Source organism: Myotis brandtii, unplaced genomic scaffold, assembly GCF_000412655.1.
Source record: "Myotis brandtii unplaced genomic scaffold, ASM41265v1 scaffold40, whole genome shotgun sequence".
Classification (NCBI taxonomy): domain Eukaryota; kingdom Metazoa; phylum Chordata; class Mammalia; order Chiroptera; family Vespertilionidae; genus Myotis; species Myotis brandtii.
Window position 1 is genome coordinate 1,827,105 of NW_005365372.1, and position 10,993 is coordinate 1,838,097.

The window sequence follows — 10,993 nt, forward strand, 5'->3', positions numbered from 1 at the left end:
CCGGGCCTCTAATTTTTGATAAAAATTCTTACCAAAGTGGGAATAGAAGGATCATGCTTCAACACAATAAATGCCACATGTGACAATCCACCGCCCATATCATACTCAATGGGCAAAAACGTAAAGCATTTCCCTTAAGAAGAGGAATAAGACTGCAATGTCCACTTTCACCACTCTTATTCAACATAGTACTGGAAGTTTTAATCACAGTGATCTGACAAGAAGAAGAAATAAAAGGCATCCAAATTGGAAAGGAGAAATCAAACTGTCATTATTTGAACATGATATCATATTGTATGTAGAAAACACTAAAATATCCACCGAAAACCCCTTAGATTTAATAAGATAATTTGGCTAAATAGCAAGATACAAAATTGGCATCCAGAAACCACTGACATTTTTATACACCAAGAATGAACTCTTAGAAAAAAAAAAACTAAAAAAACAAGCACATTTACCATTGCAACAACAACAAAAAAGATACCTAGGGATAAATATAACCAAGGAGGTGAAAGACATATACTTGGAAAACTACAGGCATTGAAAAAAGAAATAGAGGAAGATACAAACAAGAGGAAGAATATACCATGTTTATGGATTGGTATAATTAACATCATTAAAATGTCCAGAGAGGAATTCAAGATGGCGGCAGTATAGGCAGACGTGTCCCAGGTCTTGTCCCGGAGCAAATGGAGTAAGCAGCTGAAACTAATAACACCCACCCCGAATTGGTGAAGAATACTCAGCTGTGCCTGTTACGTTGTGTTGTATTTTTTGCCTTTAAATCAACGCAGCAGATCCAAGCAACAGCAGCCTCCTGAGCACCAAACCCTCTGTCTGAGGAACAGCAGCTGTACGTGAAGCCTCCCCCCACCAGCCAGAAGAGCCACCACAGCTGTGAACAACACCCACCAGAGGAGCTGCTGCCAACTGAGGAGCTGCTGCCAACTGAGGAGCAGCTGCTACCGCAACCGCATGAAAAGCAACCACAGCCTAAGGAGTCACTGCAACCCAGGGAGCAGCCACTGAACGACTCAACGTCTAGATATGTCAGTGAGATAAAACATGGGTAGACAAAGAAAACCCCAAAGGAAAGAAAAGGTGGACTCGCCAGAAAAGCAGCTAAGTGATACAGAGGCATGCAACATGACAGAAAAAGAATTCAGAATAAGGGTCCTAGAGTGCATAAACCGGATGGAGGGAAAAATAAACAACTTATGCAAGAAGCAAGAAGAAACAGATGAAAAAATCAATAACTTATGCAAGACCCAAGAAGAAATGAAGAGCGATATAGCTGCAATAAAAAACACCATTGAAAGCATCAACAGTAGACTAGGAGAAGCGGAGGACCGAATTAGTGAATTAGAAGACAAGGAAGCAAAACACACCCAAACTGTACTGCAATTGGAGAAAAAAATTAAAAGACAGGAGGAGAGCCTAAGGGAGCTTTGGGACAACATGAAACGAAACAACATACGAATAATAGGGGTGCCAGAACAACAGAAAGAGGAACAAGGATTAGAAAACCTATTTGAAGAAATAATATCAGAAAACTTCCCTGAGGTGGGGAAGAAAAAAGTCACACAAGCACAGAGAGTCCCAAACAAGGTGAACCCGAAAAGACCCACACCAAGACACATCATAATTACCATGGCAAATGTTCAGGACAAAGAGAGAATCTTACAGGCTGCAAGAGAGAGACGGAAAGTTACATACAAGGGATCTCACATTAGATTATCAAATGATTTCTCAACAGAAACACATCAGGCCAGAAAAGAATGGACAGAAATCTACAAAGTGATGCAAAGCAAAGGACTGAACCCAAGAATACTCTATCCAGCAAGGCTATCATTCAAAATTGAAGGGGAAATAAGAAGCTTCACAGACAAAAAAAGGCTAAGGGAGTTTATCACCACCAAGCCAGCAATGCAAGAAATGCTAAAGGGACTGGTGTAAAAAGAAGAAATAAAAAGCTCAGAAAGAAAACAGCCACACAAAAAAAGAAATGGCTACAAACAAGTACCTTTCAATAATAACTTTAAACGTAAACGGACTAAATGCTCCAACCAAAAGACATCGAGTGGCTGAATGGATAAAAAAACATGACCCATACATCTGCTGTCTACAAGAGACCCACCTCATTAGAAGGGACTCACACAGACTGAAAGTGAAGGGATGGAAAAATATCTTTCACGCAAATGGAAAGGAAAAGAAAGCTGGGGTAGCAATACTTATATCAGACAAAATAGACCTCAAAGTGAAGGCCATAACAAGAGATAAGGAAGGCCACTTCATAATACTAAAGGGATCAATACAACAAGAAGATATAACCCTGGTAAACATATATGCACCCAATGCAGGAGCACCCAAATACATAAAAAAACTCCTGGAAGATATCAAAGGAGAGATCGACAACAATACAATCATAGTAGGGGACTTTAATACACCACTGACACCACTGGATAAGCCCGCTAGACAAACAATCAGCAAAGAAACAGCAATCCTAAATGACTCACTAGATCAGATGGACTTAATTGACATCTTCAGAACACTTCACCCCAAAGCCATGGAATATACATTCCTCTCAGGTGCTCATGGGACATATTCAAAAATAGACCACATATTGGGTCACAAGCAAAGTCTCCACAAATTCAAGAAGATTGAAATCATAAAAAGCTTCTTCTCAGACCACGATGGCATAATGTTAGAAATAAACTACAATAAAAACAACCCAAAATACTCAAACACTTGGAAGCTGAATAGCATGTTATTAAATATTGATTGGGTTACCAATGACATCAAAGAAGAAATTAAAAACATCCTGGACACTAATGACAATGAAAACACAACAATCCAAAACCTATGGGACACAATGAAAGCAGTCCTGAGAGGGAAGTTTATAGCTCTACAGGCCTACCTCAAAAAACAAGAAAAAATGGTAGTAAATCATCTAACTCTACAACTCAAAGAATTAGAAAGAGAGCAACAAGAAAACCCCAGAGTGAGCAGAAGGAAGGAGATAATAAAGATTAGAGCAGAAATAAATGACATAGAGACCAAAAAAACAATACAGAAAATCAATGAAACCAAGAGCTGGTTCTTTGAAAGGATAAACAAGATCGACAAACCTCTAGCCAGGCTCACCAAAAAGCAAAGAGAGAGGACCCAAATAAACCAAATCAGAAACGATAGAGGCGAAATAACAACAGACCCCACAGAAATACAAATGATTGTTAAACAATACTATGGACAGCTCTACTCCAACAAACTAGACAACCTGGAGGAAATGGACAAATTCCTAGGAAAGTACAACATTCCAAAACTCAATCAGGAAGAATCTAAAAACCTCAATAGGCCAATAACTATGGAAGAAATTGAAGCAGTCATCAAAAAGCTCCCAGCAAACAAAAGCCCAGGACCAGATGGCTTCTCAGGGGAGTTTTACCAAACTTTCAAGGAAGAACTAAAACCTATCCTCCTCAGACTACTACAAAAAATTCAGGAGGAAGGAACACTTCCAAGCTCATTCTATGAAGCCAGCATCACCCTAATACCAAAACCAGGTAAAGACAACACAATGAAAGAGAATTACAGGCCAATATCCCTCATGAACATAGATGCCAAAATCCTCAACAAAATCTTAGCAAATCGGATCCAACAGTACATCAGAAAGATCATACACCATGACCAAGTAGGATTTATCCCAGGAATGCAAGGATGGTACAACATCCGTAAATCAATAAACGTAATACATCACATAAACAAATTGAAAGAAAAAAACCACATGGTCATATCAATTGATGCAGAAAAAGCATTCGACAAAATCCAACACCCATTTTTGATAAAAACTCTCAGCAAGGTGGGAATAGAAGGATCATACCTCAACATAATAAAAGCCATATATGACAGGCCCACAGCCAACATCATACTCAATGGACAAAAACTAACACCATTTCCCCTAAGAACAGGAACAAGACAGGGATGCCCACTCTCGCCACTCCTCTTCAACATAGTCCTGGAAGTATTAGCCATTGCAATTAGACAAGAAGAAGAAATAAAAGGCATCCAAATTGGAAAAGAGGAAGTAAAACTGTCCTTATTTGCAGACGACATGATATTATACATACAAAACCCTAGAGACTCCATCAAAAAACTACTAGACTTAATACATGAATTTGGCAATGTAGCAGGATACAAAATTAACCCCAAGAAATCTGAGGCATTTCTATACACCAATAGTGAACTTTCAGAAAGAGAGATTAGAAAAACAATCCCATTTACCATCGCACCAAAAAAATTAAGATACCTAGGAATAAACTTAACTAAAGAGGTAAAAGACCTCTACTCAGAAAACTACAGGACGTTGAAAAAAGAGATAGAGGAAGACATAAAGAGATGGAAGAACATACCATGTTCTTGGATTGGTAGAATCAACATCATTAAAATGTCCATACTACCCAAAGCAATCTATAAATTCAACGCACTTCCCATTAAAATACCAATGGCCTACTTCAAAGATCTAGAACGAACTCTCCAAAAATTCATCTGGAATAAAAAAAGACCCCGAATAGCTGCAGCGATCCTGAGAAAGAACAAAGTAGGTGGGATCTCAATGCCAGATATCAAGCTGTATTACAAAGCCACTGTTCTCAAAACTGCCTGGTACTGGCACAAGAACAGACATATAGATCAGTGGAATAGAATAGAGAGTCCAGAAATTAGCCCGAACCAATATGCTCAATTAATATTTGACAAAGGAGGCAAGAACATACAATGGAGCCAAGATAGTCTCTTCAATAAATGGTGTTGGGAAAATTGGACAGATATATGCAAGAAAATGAAACTAGACCACCAACTTACACCATACACAAGAATAAACTCAAAATGGATAAAGGACTTAAATGTACGACAGGAAACCATAAAAATTCTAGAAGAATCCAAAGGCAACAAAATCTCAGACATATGCCAAAGCAATTTCTTCACTGATACAGCTCCTAGGGCAGTTGAAACTAAAGAGAAAATGAACAAATGGGACTACATCAAAATAAAAAGCTTCTGCACAGCAAAAGAAACCATCAACAAAACAACAAGAAAACCCACTGCGTGGGAAAACATATTTGCCAACGTCATATCTGATAAGGGCCTAATCTCCAAAATTTATAGGGAACTCATACAACTTAACAAAAAGAAGATAAACAATCCAATCAAAAAATGGGCAAAGGATCTAAATAGACACCTTTCAAAAGAGGACATTCAGAAAGCCAAGAGACATATGAAAACATGCTCAAAGTCACTAATCATCCGAGAGATGCAAATCAAAACAACAATGAGGTACCATCTCACACCTGTCAGAATGGCTATCATCAACAAATCAACAAACGACAAGTGCTGGAGAGGATGTGGAGAAAAAGGAACACTTGTGCACTGCTGGTGGGAATGCAGACTGGTGCAGCCACTATGGAAGACAGTATGGAGTTTCCTCAAAAAACAAAACATGGAACTCCCATTTGACCCTGTGATCCCACTTCTAGGAATATATCCCAAGAAACCAGAAACACCAATCAGAAAGGATATGTGCACCCATATGTTCATAGCAGCACAATTCACCATAGCTAAGATCTGGAAACAGCCTAAGTGCCCATCAGTAGATGAATGGATTAGAAAACTGTGGTACATCTACACGATGGAATACTATGCTGCTGTAAAAAAGAAGGAACTCTTACAATTTGCAACGGCATGGATGGAGCTGGAGAGCATTATGCTAAGTGAAATAAGCCAGTCAATGAAGGAAAAATACCACATGATCTCACTCATTCATGGATAATAAAGACCATTACAAACTTTTGAACAATAATAGATACAGAGGCAGAGCTGCCTCAAACTGATTGTCAAACTGCAGTGGGAAGGCCAGAGAGGGTTGGGGGGCAGAAGGGAGGGGAGTAAGAGATCAACCGAAGGACTTGTATGCATGCATATAAGCAAAACCAATGGACATAAGACACTGGGGGATAGGGGAGGCCAGGGGATTGTCAAGGGCGGAGATAAAAAAGGACACATATATAATACCCTTTGTAATACTTTGAGCAATAAAAAAATTTAAAAAAATAAAAAAATATATAAAAAAAGATAAAATTATGAAAGACACTGGACATCAGGAAGCAGAGATTGATCTCTTACAGATAGTAAATAAATGACGTGAGTCCTATGATGGCTCCACATTCCTTGAGTTTCTAGGCCACAGCTTAGAGAGGCAGAGCCCAGGCAAAGACCAGCAGTCTCACTACTAGTATGTAGAGGAGAGGAAGCTAAGACACTGTGGAGAACAAGGTAGGTAAAGTTCTCAAGGCAGACAACCAGAGAGGAAAATGAGAGAATGAGAGGGAAATCCAGAATCCTGCACCCCACAAGAGTTATTCAAGGGATTACTGATCAGCTCGTGTGTGAATCCACTATTAGAAGCCAGGAAAGAAACCACTGAAAAGGATTCTTGATAACTGATACTCACATAGGGCCTGCAATAGCGACCTTTACTGTCAGACAGACCAGAAAACCTCTAGATGCACAGGCATTGAATAATTTACATGAAAGGGTCTTGCTGCAGTAGTGAGGAACAGTTAATTAACTATACCACATGGTATAACAGTATTTAGCCATGTACTATCACAGAGAACTGCTCTGCTTATTTCAATCAAAGTTTAAAAAAGACACCAAAGAATAATACTCTTTCCAAGCAACATAACAGTATCCAAAAAGGGAAAATATTTTTTGTAAAAAGAAAATGGATGGTGAAGAACACATGGGTTTTAATTAAAGACAGGATCAGTAGTAGGAGTACTGATCTATCCTTTGTCCTCAGGCTTTAATATGGCACTGTTTTTCTGAATGTGTTGAAATGTTACCTTAAAAGATAACTGATCTTGATTTCTGAGGGGGATTTTGGGTGCCACCTTAAGTTGTATACCCAATGACTCACTCACTTCACCCATATTTGGGCAAATATCAAAACCTGAGGGCTGTGAGTACATAAGAATAACACACCTCTCAGAAGCTAACGCCTATCAATTGCTACCTATAATTTATCCAGGAAAAATGAAAGTACTTGTATGAAAATGTGAACAGGTGAAATATTCGTGACCCCATGATTTCCAAACAGCCGCAAACTGGAATCAATCCAAAAGTCCATCAAAAGATGAATGGGCAGCTGACCTGTGGTGTGCCCATACACGGGAACAGTTCTCTACCACAAGCAAGAATGCAACCTTGAGGGCCATCCCGGGACAATGCAGGCTGTACAGGGGCGCGTACTGACCATCCTCAGGAAAGAATAAGAATGCAGCGGAACCTGGCAACGGTCTCCTAGCAACGGGGCCGCTGGGACAACAAACCCCTGAGGCCCCTGGGCTTCCTGGTCCAAAGGCGCCATGGCGTGCCAGCAGTGGCCCTTACCAGAGCCCCACAAGGGGTGGCTGTTAAAGTCGGACCTGAGGAAGAAGGCGCTCATAGAGTCGGGGCTGATCAAGCCGTGGCAGTCAGGGCCGAAGCTGGACAAGAAGCCGGAGCCCAGCAAGAAGTGGCTGCTAGGGCCGGGGCCACTGGAGCCCTTGCCTCTGGGCATGAAATGTAAGCCCTGGTTCAAGGACAGGGACAGGTTGCCTTCCCGCTATCTCTCCAGGCAGAACAACAAGCTTGGGAAGTGCCCCACCTCCATGGACAGCCGGCGGTGGGTATTTGTGAAGGAGGGACTGGACGACTTCAGAACGGGCTGTCCATCTCCTGAAGATGTGATCACTCGTGGCCCTCGGGAGGGCTTTCTCCCCATGCATGTCACAGGGAGGAGCATGGGCAGTTTCTTGCAGACACAGAAGCAGCTGTGGAGTAGGGAGGTGGCGGTTTTTCCCCTGAGTAGGTGCTAAAGTCCTTGTTGAAGTCTCCACTCTGGAGCCTGGGAGTCAGAGTCCTGGGAAGCTGCACAGTGGAGGCGCCACATTCATTTCAGTAGAAACTGAATATTGATAGGAGCCTGCCGGCTGAGGGGAAGGACCAGGAGGTCTGCCTTGCGCACCCATTCGCCAATCCCCAGTCCTACTGTGCTGATTGCGCCTCCTGAGTGCCAAGCCACAGCGGGGCCGCACACGGGGCGGTGCCGCTGCCGTTGGCCATCACCCTGTGCCCTGCCTGAGCCCCAAGCCACCCAGGGCCGGGGCCACACATGGGGTGGGCTGCCATTGATCACCATTGCCCCGCGCCCCGCCTGAGCTCCAAGCCACCAGGGGCCGCACAGTGGGGCCTGGATGGCAGCTCCCGCTGTCCCACCCTGCCTACAGTATGCAAATTAGCCGCCATATTTGTTGGCGGTTAATTTGCATATCGCTCTGATTAACCAATGGGAGGCGTAGCAAAGGTACAGTTAATTACCATGTTTGTCTATTATTAGATAGGATAACTAATATCTGGAAATTACCCAAGAGCCCATCAGTAAATGGTTTAGTTGACAAGAAAGCTGTGGTATATTTACACAATCAAATAATATGCAGCTGTATAAAAGAAAGATCTCTTACCTTTCAAAAAAGCATGGAGGGAACTGGAGAGTATTATGCTAAGTTAAATAAGCCCATCAGTGAAAGATAAGTATTGCATGATCTCACTTATATGTGGACTCTAATGATCAAAATAAACTGATGAACAAAATACTTTCAACAATAAAGATAAATAAATAAATAAATATAGACCCAGACACATGGAAGCATGGAACAGACTGATGAATCTCAGAGGGAAGGGTGGAAAGGGTGTGAGGGAAGAGAATAACCAAAGAACTTATATACAAACTAGAGGCCTGGTGCACGAAATTCGTGCACTGGGGGGTGGGTTTCTCTCAGCCCAGCCTGCCCCTCTCACAGTCCAGGAGCCCTCAGTGGATGTCCTACTGACGGCCACAGTCTGGCAGCAGAGGCTCGGAGCAGGCGTCCCATGTATGTGTGTGTGTGTGTGTCCCTGCTGGGGGCCTGCCCCCAGCTGTGTAGGAGGCTCAGATCAGTCGTTCCGTGTGTGTGTGTGTGTGTGTGTGTGTGTGTGTGTGTGTGTGTGTGTCTGCTGGGGGCCTACCCCCAGCCACACTGTGGAGGCTTGGAGCAGGCGCCCCTCTGTGTTGATCTCTCAGGCTCCTGGCCTCCACTGCGTGTTGTTCTCTCCCTTGAGCTGTGGCCAGGGTGGGATGCTGCCTGCAGGCTGCACTTTTCTACTCTGGGATCACCATGGCAACCCAGGAGCATGGCCACCTGGGTGCTGCCTGCAGGCCGCACTTTCCTGCTTGCTGGTTGCCATGGGTTCCTGGCTGGCAGCGGGGCTTAGCGGGGCTTAGGCAGCACATGGGGGTCCCGGCTGGGGGCGTCGCTTAGGCGGCACGGGGCTTAGGTGGCACATGGGCGTCCCAGCTGGGGGCGGAGCTTAGGCGGCTCAATTTCGCCGCCTAAGCCCCGCCGCCCATGTCCGCACACGGTGTCCAGATGGCGGCTCGCACTGTCCCGCCCTGCCTGCAGCATGCAAATTAGCCGCCATCTTTGCTGGCGGTTAATTTGCATATCACTCTGATTAGCCCATGGGAGGCATAGCAACGGTACGGTCAATTACCATCTTTGTCTGTTATTAGATAGGATATGCATAACTTATGGACACAGAGAATAGTGTGGTAAGCTTGGGGTGGGGCTGGTGTGATGTTGAGGAAGTTAAATTATTGTAATACTTTCAACAATAAAGATAAATTAATAAAAATTTAGACTTTTTTGTCTGTGAAAATGTCATTGAAATTGTAATAAGGATTTTATTGAATCTGTAGAGGACTTCATGTAATATGGAAATTTTAAGACTATTAATTATTCAAATTCATGAGCATGAAATGTCTTTCCGTTTACTTGTGAGTTCTTCAATTTACCTTCATAAATTTTTTCTTTTTTAATTTAAAATATTTTAAATTACATCTTAGCCCAGCCAGCATGGCTCAGTGGTATGAACCAGGTCACAGTTTGATTCCAAGTCAGGGCATATGCCCAGGTTTCAGGCTCAATCCCCAGTGTGGGGCATGCAGAAGGCAGCTGATTGATTCTCTCTCATCCTTGACGTTTCTATCTCTCTCTCCTTCTTCCTTCCTCTCTGAAATCAATAAAACTATATTTTTAAAAGTACATTTTACATCCAATATTAGTTTGTTTGAATTTGTTTCAGGTGTACAGCATAGTGGTTTGATAATCAGATATTTTACAAAGTGTTCCTCCTTATATTTCCAGTACCCAACTAGAACCATTAACACAACAATTTTACTGACTATATTTCCTATGTTGTACTTTACATTCCCATGACTATTTTGTGACCACCAATTTGCACTTTACCTTCCCTTCACCTTTTTCACCCAGTATCCATCCCACTCTCCTCTGGCAACCATCAGACTGTTCTCTGTATCTATGTGTACAAGTATTACACCTCCTTGATTAAGTATATTTTGAAGTATTTTACTCTTTTTGTTACAACTACAAATGAGATTGTTTCTTCAATTTTCTTTCTGATAATTTTTTTGTTAGTGTGTATAACAGACTGATATTTGTATATTGATTTTGTATCCTGAAAATTTTCTAAATATATTTATTGCTTCTAACAGATTTTGCTTTTGTAAGATTTGCTTCGTGGGCACCAGCTTCCCTCCGGCACTTCCCTCAGGCCTTCACTCTGGCGGCCGCCTTCCACCTTCACTCCAGCTGCTCAGCCTTCACTCTGGCCGCTGCCTTCCTGTAGCTCCCTCCACCCCCCACACCCCCCTCATAGCAGGCGTCCCACACAACCCCGGCTGCTCCGCAACTCTGTGCACGTGCTGCCCAGAGGCCCATCCCGGCTCAGCCACTGCCATTTTGTTATGTCAATTTGCATATCCCCTACTCATTGGCTGTGGGCACCACCATCTTTGTTGCAGAATGATGGTTAATTTGCATATTCCATCTTTATTAGA